Below are 7180 nucleotides of genomic sequence, written 5' to 3'. Positions count from 1 at the left end.
TCATACGGCTTCACTCCATACATGGTTCCCTGCCGGTCTTCTTCTCATGTTAAAAAAAAAAAAAAAATCGAACCTGAGGCAAGGCAGGATGAAACGAGTGTTAAGACCGCGACACCTGTGGAGACGCCACGCCCCCCGCCTCCATCTGACTGTCTCGAAGGTCACACGCACCCACAAGTGAGAATTTTCCCTGTATCTCCCCGTCAGCTTCCTAGAGGCACTACAGTAATATGGCTGTGAGGTCAGAGTTGTCGGGATAAATCCAGCCTCTCACAATGCTACTCATCCTTTCACACCGTGTTGGGAAGAAAGGAAGGTCGTATCAACATTTACTTTACCACAAGGTTAGGATAAGGTCTGTATTTTGAAAGGCTTTGTGTTTTTATAAGAACTGATTTCAAAAGCCACGGAGATTATTTTTTTTCGGGTTCTCATGGATAGCTTTTCCTGCGATGATGCAGAGCTTATGCTAAAACTATACCTACAATCATGAAAACACTCTTGAAAACCAAAAAGAACATAGTTAATCTGTTAAAACTGGACGAATATAAGACGCTGAAAAGTTTGAGAAAGCGAACCCAAGACATTAACTATGTTGCCTGCCTCAAGTGTCTGTCCTGCCTCATCCTTCGCGTCTAGTTAAGGTGATGCTGGCTGTGTGCGTGTGGTAGTGTGTTTATAATTTCTTTAGATATTTAGTGTGTAAAGGTACAGTCGACCGAATGCAAGTCTAGGAAAACAAAAGAATAACAACAATAGCTGATGTTGTTCATGCACTGTAGCTCTTCTCGTCTTGGCGCCTACATAATAATTATCATCTCCCCTATGCTATTATTACAGTCATCGCTAGTGTTACTACTGTTATTACTACTGCTATACTGTTAATAATAATAATAATAATAATAATAATAATAATAATAATAATAATAGTAATAATTATAATGATAATAATAATGACGCTGATGTAATATAGTTCTGATTAATGTTTACAATAATTACCAGTAGTGACAATAGTGAAAATAATTAAAGAGACAAGGACAATAACGACAGCATTAATAATAATAATAATAATAATAATAATAATAATAATAATAATAATAATAATAATAATGCCAACAACAACAATGATCATAATAATTCCTCACCTCGCACTACTGCAGGTGAAGAGCAGCAGGTGTGTCTACGGCTGAGCAGGTGTCGCGGCGCCACCCGAGGACGTGTCCCTCGAGCCCCAGCGAGGAGCTCCTTTCCCCGCACACGCCTCCTCTCCTGTCCGCACGCCGCGTCTCCAGAATACTAACACCACACGCACTCACTTTCACTCTCCTCTGCCCAAACGCGACTTCCCTTGGGTCTATTCCTTGCAACGCTCGATCCCGTCAGCTGTGCATGATGCGAGGGACGCCTTTAGTCATTTGTCTGAATATATCGGCTGGTACAAGACACCCAGCTACCGTCATGCACTCCCTCACCGCCGCACTCCCCCACAGACACTGAGCACTGAGCAAGCCAGCAAGGTGACTGTGGCATTGAAGTTACTATGTTTGGGTCTTCCGAAGGACCCCGCCGCCACTCCCACGGTCTTTCCTTCTTGGCCAATGAAAAGCGCGGAGTAAGAAGAGCTGTGTTCTTACTGGTTCCTTAAAGTTTCCCTTCCGCTGCAACATGGAAGAGACGTGTATTATTACCGAATCTAGCGTTAATTTACAAGCCTAAACAGAAAACAGGGGAGGTTGGTGTGACGTTGACTTAGGAATAGATATGTGTGAGAGAGGTGGAGTGTTAGAAGAAGCGAGTTGTAGTGTGTAGAAGCAGATGGCGCGAGGTGGTAGCTACGGAAGGCGGGGTTAAGAATGCCAAAGGGCGTAATCCACGATGATGATGATAGTGATAGTGACGATGATTGTGGGTGGTGGTGATGGTGGTGGATGATGGTTGCAAGAGTGATGCAGTAGTGGTGGGTGGTAGTGGTGATGATGGTAGTGTTGGTATAAGTAGAGGTAGAGAAGGAAGAGGGTCGTTTTGATGATGATGGTGATAAGTGATGGTTGACAGATATAGTAGAAATGGCTGGGAGTAGTGATGATGGCAGTGGTGACATAGGTACAAGAAGAGAAGGGAGAGGGTGAAAATGCTGATGATGATGATGATAATAAGTGGTGATGGTGGTGAATGCTGGTCATCGTAAATGCTAGAGATGAGCGTGGTGATGATGGGTACAGTGCTGGTGCTGGTGGTGGTGGTGGTAGCAGTGTTCCCGTTCCCACGTTCACACCTACACGGATGATTTGCATTAACCTTCTAACCTTTCCTGCCCCACTCACACTTCTGTTAATAACGTACATCATCATAATGCTCAGTGACTCATTAAGCATCGATTTTGCATAACAATGTGAAAAAAAAAAATGTTGTTTTGTGTTTGCAGTGCGTGCATTCATTAATGAGCGAAAAAATTACCACTTCGTCCTTTTGTAAATTATTGTTATTTAATTTTTGCCTGCACTGACTCTCTCTCTCTCTCTCTCTCTCTCTCTCTCTCTCTCTCTCTCTCTCTCTCTCTCTCTCTCTCTCTCTCTCTCTCTCTCTCTCTCTCTCACTCTTTCTGTACTGCCCATCGCTAGCTCGTGTGAGAGAAGGAATCTAGGAATCCCCGCCGCCCCTCCTCACTCACACCAACATAAGGAAGGTCAAATCCTTGCCTCACCTTTCTCCCCTCCTTCCCTTCCCTCCTCTAACCTACCCGTTACTGTGCTTCGCCTTCTCTCTCTCTCTCTCTCTCTCTCTCTCTCTCTCTCTCTCTCTCTCTCTCTCTCTCTCTCTCTCTCTCTCTCTCTCTCTCTCTCTCTCTTATTGTGTGTGTGTGTGTGTGTGTGTTTGATGTAGAGAAAAAAAATCATCATAATAAAACTATCTGCAAGATGTGTAAAGGTTATTATTATTATTATTATTATTATTATTATTATTATTATTATTATTATTATTATTATTATTATTATTATCATTATTGTTATTACTGCTACTACTTTATTTATTTATTCATTCATTCAGTTGTTTATCTATTTATTCATTTATCTATTTATCATTATTACTTATCCCAACTGTTATATTTGCCTGTTTGTAAGCTATAATAAAGTTTAGAAATGCATTTATTCATTTACCTCATAATAAGAGTCGTAAAGGAGAGAGAGAGAAAGGGAGAGGAAACTGGAAAATATGTAATATCCCTGTGAAGAAAAGTCCCAAAAATCGCACAGCCATCAGTTGTTTTTGGTTTTGTATGTAATGTACATTTCATCACGTGCATATGTCTTGCAGTGTATATGACTATAGACAGAAATACAAGGAGGGGGACAAGATTACAAGAAAGGAGAAAAGCTGGAGAAGGAGATGTATACAATTTAAGGAATAGGTTACAAGAAGACAGTAGGACATTGTGATGCTGGACTATGAGAAGCATGAGAAAGGTGAATGATAGAAACAATGCGAGGGATTCTGAGTTAGAGTATAATGGGAATGAAGGAGTGGAGAAGACAAGAAGGGATTTTTTTTTTTATGTAAATCAGACTCTGGCTAAATGCTAAAAAAAAAAAAAACAGAAAAAGGCCAACTGAAGGTGCCAGTCCCTAAAGAGTAGAGCCAAAAGAATAATCCCAAATTAGAGAGGTGTCTCAAATGGATGATGCTGCTGCTGGGACAGACGAATGGAAGAATGATTGAAGCAGTGAATGAGTTCCTGGAGAGCATGCGGTGTTATATGCACGACGGTGTAGAGAGACGAATGATTGAGGTAGTGAAGAAGTTCGTGAAGAGCATGTGGTGTGCTAGATGTAAGGCTACGTAGACAGACGAATGAAAAAAATGACTGAAGCAGTGAAGGAGTTCCTGGAGAGAATGTGGTGAGCTAGATGTTAGATTGTGTAAAGAGACGAGTGAAAGGATGATTGAAGCAGTAAAGGAGTTCCTGGAGAGAATCTGGTGTCTGTAGCAAATGATGGTATGGTAGGTACTGTTTATTTATTTATTTATTTATTTATTTATTTATTTATTCATTTATTTTTTTTCCTGCAGGATTTCTTTTAAAGACCTGACAGGAGCAATTCCGTCACCTGTTGTATCAAGATCAAGATTCTCCAGATTTTCCAGATTTCCAGGCTCCCGGGATGCTGCGCCATAGGACACGGCATTGTTATATATATATATATATATATATATATCATTCTCTCTCTCTCTCTCTCTCTCTCTCTCTCTCTCTCTCTCTCTCTCTCTCTCTCCTTTGCAGTTTCTAAATTCAATCCAATCAGTTTCTCTCTGGTAGTAGTAGTAGTAGTAGTAGTAGTAGTAGTAGTAGTAGTAGTCAGAGAAGAGGGAGTAATGCAAGTTTATAGAGTTATATGTATTACTGGAATAAACTCAGCTACCAGTAATAGTACTATTGATAGAAGTAGTATTACTGGCAATGCATGTTATTAATAATAGATAGCTGGAGTACATGCCCCCTTCCTCACATACTAGCATATAGTCTGGATAGAGACGTCCCTGCAAACGATGAATTTCGGATAATATTTGGAACATCCTTTGAAAATCTTCGAGATTTCGAAAACCTAATAAGTAAATAAAATAATATAGACTGTAATAAAGCATTTCTGAGATCTGAAAGCAACACGGGATGACTGTCTATCACTCGATTTATATTTTGCCAGCTCATGAATAAAGGTTAAAAGTATCCAAAATGTGGTTAAAAGAATATGAAATAGAAGGAATTGGTGATGGAGTACCAACAAATGCACATTATACCCTCTCCCCTTTTGGTTGTCAACTTATTCATATTCTTTTAATCATATTTTGAGTATTATTAGATCTATCTTTAGTTTCCTGCGGTAGCGTCTTCATTCTTGACTCATTACCTACAACATAAATTATGTAGCATATGACAGTAAATCAAGAATCAAGAGAAATCATGTGAAATATAACCTAGTTTTATAAGAGTGAGAGAGAGAGAGAGAGAGAGAGAGAGAGAGAGAGAGAGAGAGAGAGGTGCAATTACTCCCAGTGAGGTCTAAAGCACTGTTCAGGGGGTGCTGTGAACTTATCATTAAACCCAGCTGTGACCTCACTGAACGTTTCCCTTTGTGTCTCACAACACAAGGGGGTAGTCACAGCCTGCCCTCTAAAGACAACTCTCTTCCTCCACACAAAACTACAAGCCCCTAATAACACACACACCCTTCACTCAAAAAATTTTAAAATCATGGCGACTCCTACACCAGCCTCGGAGTCCCCATCTGGGGAGGGGACCATAAATGTCCCCAGGTCGGACTGCCTTTCCGTCGACGACCCTAAGTGTCTTGACACCCCCCTCAACTTTTTCTTCATTAACTTCTGCAACATTCGCGGTCTAAGATCTAATTTTCAATCTGTAGAACACCACCTCTCCTCTTCTAAACCTCATCTTCTTTTCCTCACTGAAACTCAGGTGTCTGAGGCAACTGACAGTAGCCCCTTTTCTGTTCCCTCCTACTTTCTCTATCCTCATTTTCGATCCAAAGCTGGATGCTGCGTTTATGTGCGCAATGACTTAACCTGCTCTCGTGCCCACGCTCTTGAATCTTCCGAGTTTTCCACCATCTGGCTACGACTACAGAGTCATTCTCATACTAAATTTATCTGTGCTGTATACCTCTCTCCTAACTCCTCTGACTATAAGAAATTCTTTGACTACTTAACTTCCAAAGTGGAGCACATTCTGACCCTCTTCCCTTTTGCAGAGATCTCCATTCTTGGAGACTTCAATGTTCACCACCAGCTTTGGCTTTCCTCTCCCTTCACTGACCATCCTGGTGAACTAGCCTACAACTTTGCTATCCTCCATGACCTAGAGCAATTGGTGCAACACCCTACTCGTATTCCTGACCGTCTTGGAGATACACCCAACATTCTTGACCTTTTCCTGACCTCTAATCCTTCTGCTTATGCTGTCACCCTTTCTTCTCCGTTGGGCTCCTCCGATCACAATCTCATATCTTTATCTTGTCCTATCACTCCAATCCCTCCTCAGGATCCCCCTAAGCGAAGGTGCCTCTGGCGTTTTGCCTCTGCTAGTTGGGGGGACCTGAGGCGGTATTTTGCTGATTTTCCTTGGAATGACTACTGCTTCCGTGTCAGAGACCCGTCTTTGTGTGCTGAGCGCATAACAGAGGTGATAGTGTCTGGCATGGAGGCGTACATTCCTCACTCTTTTTCTCGTCCTAAACCTTCTAAACCTTGGTTTAACACAGCTTGTTCTCGTGCTATACATGATAGAGAGGTGGCCCACAAAAGGTACTTAAGCCTTCCTTCACCAGAATCTCATGCACTTTATATTTCTGCCCGGAACCATGCCAAGTCTGTTCTCCAACTAGCCAAAAACTCCTTCATTAACAGAAAATGTCAAAACCTTTCAAGATCTAACTCCCCTCGTGATTTCTGGCATCTAGCCAAAAATATCTCCAATAACTTTGCTTCTTCTTCTTTCCCTCCTCTACTTCAACCAGATGGCACCACTGCTATCACATCTATTTCTAAAGCTGAACTCTTTGCTCAAACCTTTGCTAAAAACTCTACCTTGGACGATTCTGGGCTTGTTCCTCCCTCTCCTCCACCCTCTGACTACTTCATGCCTCGTATTAAAATTCTTCGTAATGATGTTTTCCATGCCCTCGCTGGCCCAAACCCTCAGAAGGCTTATGGACCTGATGGGGTCCCTCCTATTGTTCTCCGAAACTGTGCCTCCGTGCTTGCACCTTGCCTAGTCAAACTCTTTCAGCTCTGTCTGTCAACATCTACCTTTCCTTCTTGCTGGAAGTTTGCCTACATTCAACCTGTTCCTAAAAAGGGTGACCGCTCTAATCCCTCAAACTACCGTCCTATTGCTTTAATTTCCTGCTTATCTAAAGTTTTTGAATCTATCCTCAACAGGAAGATTCTTAAACATCTATCACTTCACAACCTTCTATCTGATCGCCAGTATGGGTTCCGTCAAGGACGCTCTACTGGTGATCTTCTGGCTTTCCTTACTGAGTCTTGGTCATCCTCTTTTAGAGACTTTGGTGAAACTTTTGCTGTTGCCTTGGACATATCAAAAGCCTTTGATAGAGTCTGGCACAAAGCTTTGATTTCCAAACTACCCTCCTACGGTTTCTAT

At 41.7% G+C, this 7180-nt stretch overlaps 1 protein-coding gene across 3 annotated transcripts in view; it reads right to left on the bottom strand.

Moving 5' to 3' along the window:
* LOC135100067 (uncharacterized) overlaps window positions 1–1525 on the bottom strand; it is a 25173-nt gene extending 23648 nt beyond the window's left edge. For 2 of the 3 annotated variants that reach the window (XM_064002961.1, XM_064002970.1), the window contains exon 1: window positions 1146–1523. The gene's annotated coding sequence lies outside the window, so the exon portion shown is untranslated. Of the gene's footprint in view, window positions 1–1145 lie in introns of all 3 variants that reach the window. The other variant, XM_064002975.1, reaches the window with a different exon arrangement.
* Window positions 1526–7180: the final 5655 nt, after the last annotated feature.

Source organism: Scylla paramamosain, chromosome 1, assembly GCF_035594125.1.
Source record: "Scylla paramamosain isolate STU-SP2022 chromosome 1, ASM3559412v1, whole genome shotgun sequence".
Lineage (NCBI taxonomy): Eukaryota > Metazoa > Arthropoda > Malacostraca > Decapoda > Portunidae > Scylla > Scylla paramamosain.
The sequence above is the reverse complement of the archived record's forward strand: the minus strand, read 5'-3'. Positions and strand labels throughout refer to the sequence as shown.